This window comes from Macaca thibetana, chromosome 9, assembly GCF_024542745.1.
Source record: "Macaca thibetana thibetana isolate TM-01 chromosome 9, ASM2454274v1, whole genome shotgun sequence".
Taxonomy (NCBI): Eukaryota; Metazoa; Chordata; class Mammalia; order Primates; family Cercopithecidae; genus Macaca; species Macaca thibetana.
The window spans coordinates 67899277-67914201 of NC_065586.1; the positions used below are offsets into that span (position 1 = coordinate 67899277).

At 35.0% G+C, this 14925-nt stretch overlaps 1 long non-coding RNA gene across 1 annotated transcript in view; it reads right to left on the minus strand.

The window, feature by feature from the left end:
* The window catches only part of LOC126962340 (uncharacterized), a 188147-nt gene that overhangs the window by 27460 nt on the left and 145762 nt on the right, over positions 1-14925 (minus strand). Inside the window, exon 6 of the long non-coding RNA XR_007728656.1 lies at positions 4903-5005. This is a non-coding gene — a long non-coding RNA (uncharacterized LOC126962340). The remainder of the gene's footprint in view (positions 1-4902; positions 5006-14925) is intronic.

Below are 14925 nucleotides of genomic sequence, written 5' to 3' on the forward strand. Positions count from 1 at the left end.
TCAAGTGGATAGGATGATTCATTCTAAGGATACCAGTCAGCCTTATCCTCCAGTTACTCCTGTCATTGCCCAGTGGGTTCATGAACAAAGTGCCCAAGGTGGCAGGGATGGAGGTGATGCATGGGCTCAGCAACATGACTTTCATTTACCAAGCCCATCCTGGCTATGGTTGCATCTGAGTGCTCTATCTGCCAACAGCAGAGACCAACACTAAGACTCTGATATGGCAACATTTCCTGGGGTAATCAACCAGCTACCTGGTGGTACATTGATTACATTGGATTACTTCCATCATGGAAGGGGTAGCATTTTGTTCTTACTTGAATAGACACTTAATCTTGATATGGATTTACCTTCTCTGCATACAATACTTCTGCCAAAACTACCATCTGTGGACTTACAGAATTCCTTACCCACCATCATGGTCTTCTACACAGCATTGCTTCTAATCAAGGAACTAACCACAAAAAAAATATTACAATGGGCCTATGCTCATGGAATTCACTGGTATTATCATGTTCTCCACCATCCTGAAGCATTTGGCTTGACAGAAAGGTGGAATAGCCTTTTGAAGACTCATAGTGCCATCTAGGCAGCAAGACCTTGCAAATCTTGGCAGTGTTTTTCAGAAGACTGTTTGCGCTCTGAATCAGTTAACATATGATGTTTTCCCCGTAAGGATTCACAGATCCAAGAATCAAGAGATAGAAATGGAAGTGGTACCTCTCACTATCATTCCCAGTGACCCACTGGCAAAGTTTGCTTCCTGTTCCCACAACCTTATGCTCTGCTAGCATAAAGGCCAGAGGGAAGAATGCTCCCACAAGAAGCACAGCAATGATTCCACTGAACTGGAAGTTAAGACTGCTGCCTGCCAACTTTGGGCTCCTTGTGCCTCTGAATAAATTGGCAAAGAATAGAGTTACTGAGCTGACTTGAGTGGTTTATCCTCACTACCAATAGAAAGTTGGACTGCTACTCCACAATGGAGAATAAGAAAGCATGTCTGTGAGAATTAGCACGTCCTCTGATTCATGTTGATGGAAAGCTACGACAACCCAATCCAGGCAGGACTACTAATGGGCTGTGTACTTCAGGAATAAAGGTTTGGGTTCCCGCATTAAATTGAGAACCATGACCAGCTGAGGTGCTTACTGAAAGAAGACAAAGGAAATACAGAATGAATATTGAAAAAGATAATTATTAATACTAGCTACGACCATGTGACCACTGAAAACGTGAGCATTGTAACTGTCATGAGTATTGCTCCTATTTTGTTATTTTCGTTTGTGTGTATAATAAATATCTTTGTTTTCTTTCTTGTCTTATTCCGTTATCATCTAACTAAGATGTATTAACTTTATATCATAGTATTTAAGTATAGTCTATTTTACCTCATAGTATTTATATCACAGTATATCAAAGAGAAAATTAAATATTACGTACTTTATCTCCTTTTCTAGGAAGGAGTTGGTGTGGTTTTGGTTGTGCACAGGATCACTGTGTCATGTTAGGCAGAATCATGACCCGGTTACTCTCTTCACTTGGAGATTACTTGTGGTTTAAGGAGACACAGATGAGTGCCATGTTGAAAAAGGGTAGACTTTTAATAATTAGGTTTATGTATCATCTTGACTGAGTCATAGGATGCCCAGATATTTGGTTAATCATTATTTCTGTCTGCAAGGGTGTTTATGGATGAGATTAGCATTTGAATCAGTAGGCTGACTAAAATATATTGCCCTCAATGTAAGTGAACAACATCCATTTCCTTGAGGACCCAAATAGAACAAAAATATGAAGGAAGGGAGAATTCACTCTCTTTGCTTGACTGTTGGGCTGGAATATTGTTCTTCTGTACTTGGGCTGAAACTTAAAATAGCAGCCTTCCAGTTCCTAGGACTTTGCTCTGGATTTGGGCTAGAATTTATACCATTGGTTCTCGTGGTTCTCATGGATTCATACTCAGATGGAACTACACCATCACCTCTCCTGGGTTTGTAGCTTCTAGACAGAACATCTTGGGACTTCTCAGCCTTCAGAATTCTGTGGACCTATTTCTTATAATAACTCTCTCTCCTAATAAATTTATATATAAAGTTTATATGTATAATATCTAATATATATAAGCCTATGTTAATTATATATATCAATAATTAAATATTATATTAATATAAATTAATGATATATAATATATAAATTATATCTAAAGTATATATTAATTATAAATAATATAGAAATTATGAATATTTACTCTATGTATAAAATATATATTATATATAAACTTCATATATATTTAAGATATATTTTTATATATAAGGATTTTTATATATATAATGTCTCTTTTGGGTTCTGTTTCTTTGGACAACTACAGCAGTCTACCAGAAACTGAAAAATAGGAGCTTTCATCATTTGATTTTATTTTCTTTAATAGTTTCATTTTTAAATGAAATTAGTTTATTTATTGACATCTTTTTCATTCACAATCATTTTTCTTGCCTTTTGTTTCTTTCTATCAGATAAGAATGATTAATTGGCTTTTTCAATGAAAGATTCCATATAAAAATACGTAGAACAAAACATATCAAGTATTGGTTTTTGAGTTTCACAATGGATTTTGAAAATCATTTTTTCTAAAAAGCATTATTTCTCAAGAAAACATACTTTGTGTTACAAAAGCTACAGCCTAGAATAGCTATGGACATAAATGTATTTTATAAATTAATACTAAGCAGGAATACTTCAGTAATAGCCACTTTTCTTAAACAAACAGAGAAAGGGTAGAAAATGTGAAGTCTCATGCCCCCCAAAAAGTTAATCATTTGTATGTATGCCTGAGAAAAAGGTTTCCAACCTGCTGTACCAGGGTTAATTCCTGGGGTAGAGACAGATGAGTTGAAGAATAAAACCTGAGAGGTAGGGTGCATCGAATTAACTGAGAGTGCATAAGGTCTAAAGTGACTGTGTAGCTAAGGTCAAAAGAACACAGCTGTGATCCACATGGGCCTTTTGTTGTTGTTGTTTTGTTTTGTTTCGTTTTTTTCTGAGATGGAGTACCGCTCTGTCACCCAGGCTGGAGTACAGTGGCGCAATCTTGGCTCACTGCAATCTCCGCCTCCCAGGTTCAAAAGATTCTTCTGCCTCAGCCTCTTGAGTAGCTGGGATTATAGGCATACGCCACCACGCCTGGCTAATTTTTGTATTTTTAGTAGAGGCGGGGTTTTACCATGTTGGTCAGGCTGGTCTCAAACTCTTGACCTTGTGATCAGCCCTCTTGGGCCTCCCAAAGTGCTAGGATTACAGGCATGACCCACCGTGCCCGGCATTGCTTGGGCCTTTTGAACTGAAAACTTGGAAACTTATGGTAACTTGGATGCCCAGCTAATATCAGCATGGCTAATGCTGATAAACAAAATGCCCTCCTTGTAAGCCATTCTCTCCAGGAAATTAGATTTGATCCCTAGAAGAGGTGATGTCCTAAGAGTGGATACTTGCATACAATAAACATAACTCAATTAACTCAGACTAAGTTACTTTCTTCTGGTGGAATAAAAGCTTGAATTATAAATGGATTATAGTTAACAAAAGGAAAAAGATAGCTATTAATGTTTCTTAAAAGCCAAGATTTTTGTCCAAGAAAATTTATGTTCAATATAAAGGGATTTCATGCATAGAAAATTTATCTGTTACATTTTTCAATTATAAAAAAAGCCTGATAATAACTTCTTCTTTGTGTCCTTAGGTTGTCTTGAAGATTAAAAAAGAGAAACAAAAAATCTAAGTGCTTGGACTAGCTGATGACTTATGTTTATTCCACACAATGCCCTTCCCGGATAGGATGTGACAATTGGTTGTTTTTCCATTGCAGTTTTTGCTACAATAAAATTGAGTGTTAGGGATGGGATATAGCTAATTTCCCCAAGACTCTTGAACTGAGGCATGCGTCTGGGCTTATCCTGTCCCTGCTTATCAAATGAGCTTGCAGTCACTGACCCAGAGGCTACAATGTAGATGTTTTCATCAGCAAAGCAATATGCCACCACTCTTCGTGTTCAAAAGGCTCAATTTTTATCTAAGTCCATGTATAAGGCTGTTGAAAAACACAAAGTTGTTTTATAATTTTTGTTACTTAGAAACTGAAAAGCAACGGCAGTATCATTTTTAGTTAATACCAACATCATTTTAAGATTGAAAATGATGCAAAAATTCCAACAATATTTGTATAGAGAGAATTATATTTGCTTTGTCCCTAGAATATCAAGAAGGCTGAAGTAGCTAAAACAAAATGAGAAATAGGGAAAATTAGGCCAAAACTGGTGACCAAATGGAGTGTCCAGATTCTGTAGAAACGTATAATCCATGAACACTTTAAATGTAAAATGAAAAAGATGCTACTAGATTATTTAAACTGGGAAATGATATGATTGACATGTTTAAGAGTCACCCTGGCTGCTAGGTGGACTATTGACAAGGAGGATATTGCTGAAGTAAATAAGCCAATTAGGACTTCATTGCAATGGTCCAAGTAATTGATACTGCTACTAAATTTGTAGAGAGGAGAATAGTATTGAAATCTAGAAGTCTTTTTCAAATAGAATTATAAAGATATTTACTTTTTGTATATATTGAAAAACAATGTTGTATTAGTACAAACATTGATAGATAAGTAAATGATTTAGAAATCAATGGTGTAAGAATTGATAGAATAAAAGGATGGGCTACATATATATATATTACATATATATATTCCAAATTAATTAAATGCAAGGAATATTGAAAACTTTCTGAAAATTAATACATGATTTTGGAAAAAAAAAGTTATATACTCATCTTTCTTAGATTGTTTGGGTGTCTACCACAAAGTACCATGGACTGGCCAGCTTAGAAACAACAGAAATTTACCCCTCATGGTTCTGAAGACAGAAGTCCAAGATCAATGTGCCGGCAGATTCAGTGTCTGATGAGGGCCCATATCCTGGTTCATAAATGAAGTCTTTTCATTGCCCTCAAAAAGGTGGAAGGGGTACGTCAGTTCTCGGGTGTCTCTTTTATAGGGTCACTAATTTCATTCTAAGGCCTCTACTCTCAAAAGGCCCAATCTCCTAATGCCACCATCATCTCGGGGATTAGAATTTCATATGGCTTTGGGAGAGGGGAATGCAAACTTTCAGACTATAGCATTATATCTGACAAAAATAAGATGCACGTATAATAATTAATAATTTAAAAACATATAAAGAAGAAAAAATGGTGTCTGTATATGATTTTTGTAGTGGAAAGCACAAAATATATTTCCCACACAAATTAATAGTTTCCTAAACATATTAGTAATTTTAAGGCCACACATTCATGAAAAATTAAAAAATATTTTGTCAAAAATAAAATTAAAAGATAGAATAACAAAACATTTAGACCAACATGACAAATAACCATAATCTTTTTTATACTAAATTATCCTACCTGGCACTGAAACAAATGCTAACTTAGCTGCTGCAAAAAATAAAGCTGGGCATGGCGGGGCAAGCCTGTGTTTCTAGCTACTTGGAAAGCAGAGGTGGGAGGATTGCTTAAGCCCAGGAGTTCAAATCCGCAGTGAGCCCTGATGGTGTCTCTGCACTCCAGCTGGGTGACAAGAGTGAGATCCTCTCTCTCAGAAAAAGGAAAGAAAAAGAAAAAAAAATAAAGAAAAAAACTAAAATACTATAAAAATAAAGGAAAATTATTTATCAAAATGTATATAAAAATCCAAACCTCTTGCTTATTAAATGTGTGCAGATGGGAGCAGCCATGTTATATGATCATGACGTGTCAAATTTTCAAAATACAAGTTCTCTCATAAATACCTAATGGAAACGTCAGTTGATATGGCCTCTTTAGAGACCAATGATAATGTATAAAATTATGTTTGTATTTTTTATTGAAAAGAAAGAATATATCCAAGAATTTTTTTGAAACTATTATATTGAAACATTGGAAATAAACACTTAGGTGGCTTTAAATAAAGTATGACACAACTGTAGGATAAAATATTAACCATTAAAATATATGGTTTTCAATGGGTGTTTAACCATACCCATTGACACAGAAAATGCATGGGTGACAGACAATCCCTGAATGCAATGTTACAGATAAAACGCAAAATTTAATATGATTTCAGCCACATTAAAATCATGCATGTGCTTAGATAAGGAAAAGTGTACATAGCACTATATAGAGAGTAACATTTGCACTGCAGTCAGATTATCACGGTTTAAATCCCAGATCTGAAACTTGCTAGTCATGCTATCTTGGATAATTTATTCTGTGTGACCTTGGCTGGGTTAATATGTGCCTAAGTTTGCTTCTACATAAAAAGGAATAATAGTAGTACCAGATGCTTTGGGAAAATAAATTGGAAAATTTATGTGACAATATTCAAGAAAAGAGAGTCAATAATAGTGTTTTATATTTTGTACACAATTTACATTTTGTATAGAGCAAACATTTCTCTACCCATCAAGTCAAAAAATCAAATATTTACTGCACTTTGAAAACCTTTTTCTACCCTTCCTGCATCATATTCCTTACAATTTCTTTCCAAAAGTAGCCATTCTAATTAATTTACATTAATCTTTCTTTTGAGTTATACCTAAATTGCTTTTTTTTTTTTTTTTTTTTCTTTTGAGACAGGATCTTGCTCTGACACCCAGGCAGTGCAGTGGTATAATCATGGCTTATTGTAATCTCAAACTTCTGGGCTCAAGCAATCTTCAAAGTAGGTAGGACTATAGGCAGGCACCACCACAGCTGACTAATTTTTAAAATATTTTTGTAGAGACAAGGTCTGGCTATGTTGCTCAGTCTGGTCTCAAACTCCTGACCGCAAGCAATCCTTCCACCTTGACCTCTCAAAGTGTTATGATTACAGGGTTAAGCTACTGTAAGCTACTGTGCCTGGCAGTGGTTCTTTTTTTTTTTTGTTTTGTTTTGAGACCGAGTTTCACTCTTGTTGCCCAGGCTGGAGTGCAATGGCACGATCTCAGCTCACTGCAGCCTCTGCCTCCCAGGTTCAAGTGATTCTCCTACCTCAGCCTCTTGAGTAGCTGGGATTACAGGCATATGCCACCACGCCTGGCTAACTTTGTATTTTTAGTAGAGACGGGGGTTTCTCCATGTTGGTCAGGCTGGTCTCAAACTCCTGACCTCAGCTGATACTCCTGCCTCAGTCTTCCAAAGAGCTGAGATTATAGGCATGAGACACCGCACCCAGCCCCGTGCTTCATTCTTAATATTACATTTTTGGGATTCATCACAGTTGATAAATATAGCTTGTTGATCCATTTTCACTGTGCATAGTATTCACTGAATGAATATATGCTAAATTGTTTATTCTAACAGTGATGACATTTAGGTTGTTTGCATGTTTTGAGATATTACAAAAAAATGCTGCCATGAACATTTCTAGTGCTGGTCTCCTGTGTACCTATGTCAAAATGTCCCTACTTACCTCCCTAGAATTGGAATTGCTAGGTTGTAGGTAAGACACATGTTCACGTCACTGACCTCAGGTTCTCCTTGGCCTTTGGCTCCACTGATTTCCTTTCTTTCAGTATTAACTTTGTTGGTATCTCAGAGAACCATCACTAGATGGCCTTGCCTTCTTCCCATCTCAAACACACACTTCCACTCTCAAATTCACACACAAAGACACCAAGACACTCTCCTGAAAGACACAAAGACAATACTAGGCTACTTAGAATATTCAAAACAGAGGCACTTGCAGGAAGTGAAGATCTCATTGCAGTGCCAAGTGTTTCAAAATTAACATACGTCTACCAGAAAATGGTGTATTCAAAGTACACTTTTGTAGAACCCAAGTGTTCCATCTGGCTCACACATTTCACATTTTAGGTTATTTGTGTTGAAACGGGAAAAATTCTCTTATCCCCCTCATAGGGCATACAATGGGGGTGTGGCTTACTTCTTCGGTGCCCTGAGACTCAAACCTCTGAGGGGAGCATGCAGAGGGGTAAGGCTGTGGGGCTCTGACCCCATGGCAGCATGCAGGGATGAATGTTTATAGTTTCTGAAGCCCCAGTGAGCATGTGTTACAGGGTGCTCTTTTAGTTTAGCAACCCATAGGTGGCTTGTGTTAGTCAGCTCGATTGGAACTCCTGCCTTATCACAAGGATGAGGCTTTCTGTATCCCGGGGTTTCTTGCCTTGGTGTACCAGAAGAATCAGATCACACATGGGCTTGGAGAATGAGTTCAAGGTTTCATTGAGTGACAGTAGCTCTCAGCAGATAGGGGCACCAGAAGGGAGTTCAGCCGCTCAGCAGCACAGACTCGCCTGTGACCACCCTGGTCAAAGTAGGCATCATTCCACCAGTCGATGGCCTTCCGGCCTGGTGGTATGCTCTTCTGCTGGCGTGCTCTGACGTCCAGCCCCTTTCTTCTTTAGTTGATGTGTTCCTCTGAATGTCCAGCTGCTCATGTCTCTGCCCACCAGGGTCTAGGGGTTTCCATAGGCACAGGATGGGGGCATGGTCAGCAGGGTGGTCTTGGAAAATACAACATTTGGGCCTGAAGGCAGGAGTGCCCGTCCTCACCTAGGTCTGTGGGCACAGGCCCAGGGGTGGAACCCTAGCCAGAGGACCCACCTTTCTCTACCCAACACGTCCCTGCCCCCTTCCGTATCAGTGTGACAGTCTTCTTTTTCCCGCCTATATCCATGTTTTAGGCATGAAGTAAAAGAAAGGTAATATCTCAAATGGCATATCTTTAGGGCAAGCACACCCTTTTTTTGTTCAAGCATAACAGAATCAGTTTTTATCCACATAATTGTTGATGATATATATGCCATTAATTCATAAAATTCAACCAACTCTCAGTAGTTCAACCACCATCAGCAGTTCCTTGACTGCTTTATGATATGAATTGAGTGGGTTGTGTCTTAATTCCAGTTTTGTTTCAGTGATACTAGGAGACGTGCTCTGGCTTTCAAATTACTGCAGCAATGCAGCTAGAAAAATTAAAGCAATTTTACTGTGGACCAAGGTAAACAAATCATTTTCACACCCTGTTTTCAGCTTTCATTCCTTCAAAAATATAGAGGACAGCGTTTTTTCTCTCTGGTATATTAAGACATTAATTATACTCTGGATGAAAATAAGGAATGTAGAAAAAAGTGTGCCAAATATTACTAACTGCATTTGAACACGGATAATTAACAGGCAACAGACAATATATCTGCTCATAGTCAATACTTTTAATTGTTATTTATTTATTTATTTTTGACTGGGAAATGTGCACACTTTAGTTTCTCTGGTTCTCTGAATGACTGCCCTCTATTTCTAAGCAACAAGAAAAGAATCTATATGAAACTTCTCTAATGTACTTTCTGGCCAGGCGTGGTGGTTCACACCTGTAATTTCAGCCTGTTGGGAGGCTGAGGCAGGCCGATTACTTGAGGCCAGGAGTTGAAGACCAGCCTGGCTAACATGGTGAAACCCTATCTCTACTAAATATACAAAAATCAATTGGGCATGGTGACATGTGCCTGTAGTCCCAGCTACTTGGGAGGCTGAGGCACAAGAATTGCTCAAACCCAGGGAACAGAAAAGTACATTCTTTGGACATAGCTTCATTGCAGATAAAGAAAAAAAATCTCATCAAAGCAAATTCATCTCTAACTAAAAATAACTAGGCTATGTTGGTTTAGATTAATTATAATTAAGAAGAAACAGGAGAACAGATAAAGGAAACAATAGACATCACAAAAGAAAAAAAAAGCAATTTAGGTACAACTCAAAAGAAAGATTAATGTAAAATTAATTAGAATGGCTGCTTTTGGAAAGAAATTGTGAGGAATATGATGAGGGAAGGGTAGAAAAAGGTTTTCAAAGTGCAGTAAATATTTCATTTTTTGTTTTTTTCTCAATGCAATAGATAAAAATTATATCTCAACGTAGTTTTATATGTATGCATTTTATTGTGGATAGGATTGGACCTTATTATTAAGGTATCTTATTAAGATACATTTTTATTCATTTTCTATGAATTTTTAGATTTTTCTATACTACGTTTGACTTGTTTACCACATTTTTCACCAGGAACTCACTGGTGTCTTCAAAACATATTTTATATCTGGGAGAAATTGTTACCTCTAATTACTCTCTATTTTTAGAATTTCCCTGGAAATTCTTATTTATTTTCCATATGAACTTTAATATTGGCTTATATAATTCCTATTATTCTAGCAGTGTTTTAACTGGAATTGTAATAAATTTAGTGCATTAACTTAAAGAAAATAGTTGTGATGGTTAATTTTACATGTCAACTTGGAGGATGTCTTTAGATGGGATTAACATTTAAATTGGTGAACTCTGGATAAAGCAGATTCCCTCCCTAATGTGAGTGAGCCTCATCCAATTAATTGAAGGTTTGACTAGCACAAAAACCGTGGCCTCCAGACCGAGAAGAAATTCTCTAGCCTACCACCTTCATTCAGACTTGATCTGCGCCATCAGCTCTCCGTGGTCTCCCACACTGCGTATTTTGGAGTTGCAAGCTTCCGTAATTATAGGATGCCATTCCAATACCTTATAATAAATATTTGTGTGTGTGTGTGTGTGTGTGTGTGTAGAAGAAGAAAGAGAGAAAGGAGAGAAGGAAAAAGAGAAAGATAGAGAAATACACAGAGACACACATCCAATGGGTTCTGTTTCTCTGGAGAGACTTGACTAATGCAATAGTCACATACATCAGGCAGTCAAGAGAATGATGCTTTTTGTCTCTTTCTGCTTTTCTTCTTAAGTTTATTCCTAGGTACATTATGTCTTTTCTTCATTTCACACTTGACCATTCACACTTTCTACCTAGCACTTCAATTTAGTATTTTCTATTTCTTACTCCTATATTCAACAGTGTCAACTCTCTTTCCATTTACCCAAATATCTCTGTCTTTTTGCTTTTTGTTGTATTTTCTATTTCTTCATATATTGTAAACTCAGATATACAGAGCTATTTTATTGCCTTTTAGGAAAATTATGGGAAGATAAAAGCAATATCATCAACATTTACCTTCTTATTTACTATTTTCTATGCTCTTCTTTTATTTCCCTGTAGATCTGAGATTCTACCTGGTATCACCTCCCTTCAATCTGAAGAACATACTTTAGCATTTCTTGTAGTGCAAGTATACAACTTTAATTTGTCTGAAAAAAACCCATCACCCTCATTTTTAAAGAAAACTTTCAGTGAGTATAGGATTGAATTCTTTTTTGATACATTTGATCATTTTGTTGATCTCAAAGTTTACTTACTCTTCTGTCATCTCCAATGTACTGTTAATCTTATCCAGTGAATTTTTTATGATGTATTGTAGTTTTTCATTCTGAATTTATTTTATTTGGTTCATTTTATAGGTACTATTTCTCTGCCTAGTTCCCTTATTAATTCACTCATTAAGATTATATTTTATTTTTTTCTTTAATTTTTTACCTCTTTAAACGTTTTTATTATAATACCTGTTTTTAGATCTTTATCAGCTAAATATATTTCAGATATCTTAGGGTTCATTTCTGTTGACTGGTTTTGTTCTTGATGAGTGTCACATTTTCCTATTTATTTGCATGTCTTGTCATATTTTTTGTATATTGGGCATTCTTGATGATTTCTCAAGATTCTAGATTCTGCTAACTTTCTCTGAAGTATGTTTATTTTTCTATACTATTTTTGACTTGTTTACCAGATTTTTCACCAGGAATAGGTATTTCAATTTTTGGCATGTCACCTTAAACTTGTATAGCCTTGTTTTTGAGCTTTTTAAAGGGTAGAAGTGTAGAAATAGCATTTTCTCTAAGATCCTTTAACTTTAAAGAATTCCCAACCATTTTCTCCCCATAACATTTTACCAGAAGTTTTGTTTTCTTCCATAAGAGTGTATGTGTGTATGGCTGTGCATGTGTTTAAGGAGGATCTAGAATAGGCCCTGTTATAAGTTGTGGTTCTTACTTCTAAGGTACAGCCTTTTGGTATTTCATATAGATGCCTGTGATGTTAACATATTAACAAAGTCTTAGTTGAATTAGATCTCTGATATTTCCAATCCCATCCCAATAGCAGATACTTCCTAGCAAGCCTTACGTAGTTGTACCTTACATGTGCTCAGCACAACCCTTGCTCAAGGATTCATGGAGACTCTTCACACACAGTTCTCAGACCCTTACACATCCAGTGTCCTCCTCTCCACTTTCTTCCCGACAGATTAGAGCTACCTTATCTGCTCCAAACCCTATGACTGCTTCCACAGCTCAACAGGAACAACAGGCTCTGAGCCTGGAATCCAGCTCACTATGCTGCAGCAGGGTAACTTTTCCTAGGCAAAGCTGAGGGCAGTTATGATGCCCACTTGTAATATTGTCTTCTTTCAGTGATCTGAGTGTTATACTGTCTACTGTTCACTGCCTATGATAGTTTCCTAAACAATTTTTCTCAGTTGTGTTTCCTGGTATGTTTTATACTAGGAGATTTCAACTAGGTACTAAAAAGAAAATCTCTGCTTTAATTTTTACATTCATATTCTCAATCCATTGAGAATATATTCTGGTGTGTAATATTCTTGTGTGAAAAATTCTTGTATGTAAAAAAGAATAATTTTTGTGTTAACTTTTTGTTTTGGTATAATTTTAAGCTTTCAGACATTTGTATATTATTAGTTTTTTAAAAATAGTTGTTTATCACAGAACAACTTAAAATTAATTCTTTTTTACTATTTGTTTAACATGTTGCCTTTTTATGATATATTTCCATACAAAACTGAATCAATATCTGGATTTCTATTCTGTTCCTTTATACACCATATCGCAGTGTTTGAGTATTGGTAGACCTTCTCCCTTCTCATTGTTCTTCTTTTTTTGCAGTATTTTTCTGGCTATTCTTGCCTTGGTTGTTCTTCCATGTGAACCTAATAATCACTTTGTCTTGCTGTAGTAAAAAGAAACTTAGTGATGTTTTTAATTTAGAGAACATAATTTATAAATCATAAACTATAATTACATATATTGGTTATAAATTAATGTGGGAAATGTTTAACATCTTTATAATTTTAAGCCTTTTGTCAAAAAACATGGTAATTTTTTCATTTTACAAAATGTATTATCTTGTGTATGCTTTTTCGATGTTTTAGGGTTTCTTTTTGTAAGTTTTAGATTTTTTCAATGTATACATGTGACATTTTATCTTACCTCTAAAAATTTTTGCCATTGCAAACGGGGTCTGGTCTTCATTATGTATTCTAACTGGGTTTTATATATATATATATATGAGGGCTATTAATATTTGTATGTTGATCTTATAAATGAATTCATTAAATTCTCTTGCTGATTTTAGTTTTTCCACATATTCTTTTAAATTTTCCACCTATAACAAAATAATTTTCAGATAAATATATGTGTTTAATTATTAGGACTCTACTTGCTTTCTTTTGCCTATTGTATTGGCTAATATAATAATACAATAATAGTGAAGATGGCAGCATCTATATCTAATTCCTAACTTTAACACAGTTATTTTTTAAAACTTTTGTTAAATTGCTGTTACTATTTTTAAATGCATAGCTTACCTCTGCAGGAAATAAAAATGATGACCAATATTTTGGTTTTCTTTAATTGATGTGGGGTCTATGTTCCCTTCCTCTGAACCTAGACTATTATACGACTGCTTTCGCCAATTGATTACAATAGAAATAATGTTCTATCAGTTTCTAGGCTTAGTATTTTAGAGGATGGCAGGTCTAAGCCACAATGAAGAAAGTATAGTTACTTTCCTGCAGAGAATGCCTAGAGAGGTACAGGAAATGAATGGCACCCAGGTGATTTGCTGTCAGCCTTCTCTATGGCAATATACCAGTTATGTGAATGAAATTGTTATAAAATCTTCTAGACCAGCCCATACATGAAATGAATATCCTGAGTGATCCTAGTCAATGATATGAAAAATTGATACATTCACCAACAAAGTCTTGCACTCTATTTCTGACCCACACAATCATGAGATAATAGATTGGTTGTTTTGTAAGTTTTGAAGTAGTTTGTTACATAATGGTAGATAGACACCACGGAAATAGCAATATGCTTATCCCTGTATTTCTTTAATATAATTCATTATGTTGATGTAGTTCATAATATTAAAACACTCTTTCATTCTTGATTATTAAACATAATTATTTTATTCTTGCTATTTAAAACTATTTAATATTTTAATGCTAAAATTTCAATATTTTTACAATATTATAATCAAAAATCAGATTTCATATTATAAATCAGAATTTAAGATATTTTGTGAAATATTTGTCAAATTTTCAAATCAAAGTCATGCTCATTTCATGGAAATAATTAGATAGTTCTTTCCTTTTCTGTGTTGTGAATAGTTTGAGATTGCCTATTCTTGCATAGTTTTGTTGATTTGTTGTAGAAAAATATAAAGACCTGGTGTTTTAATATGGAGGAGGCTTTTTGACTGTATTCATTATTTCTTCTCTTTTTGACAATTTTTTTAGACTCTCTGTTTCTACTGAAGACAATTTGGTAAATTCTATTTTCCCACAAAATTATCAATTTCTTGGATTTTCAAGCACATTTACAAATTGTTAGAAAAGTTGTTTTCTATGTTTTTATAAAATCTTTTTTTACATTATATTTATACCTTATAATTTCAAATATTGTGTATTAGCACTTTCTTCTCTTTCACTTTTTTAATTAGGTAAGCTAAGTGTTTTGTTTTTTAAGAAACAACTTCTGGAATTATTACTTTGCTGATTTCTACCTTATTAAATTTTGCTTGTATTTTCATCATTACTTCCCTCTGCTTTCTTTCAACCTATTCTATTGAATTTTTTTAGATTTTTAAATTATGTTTTATAATAAAATTATGTTAAATTTTAT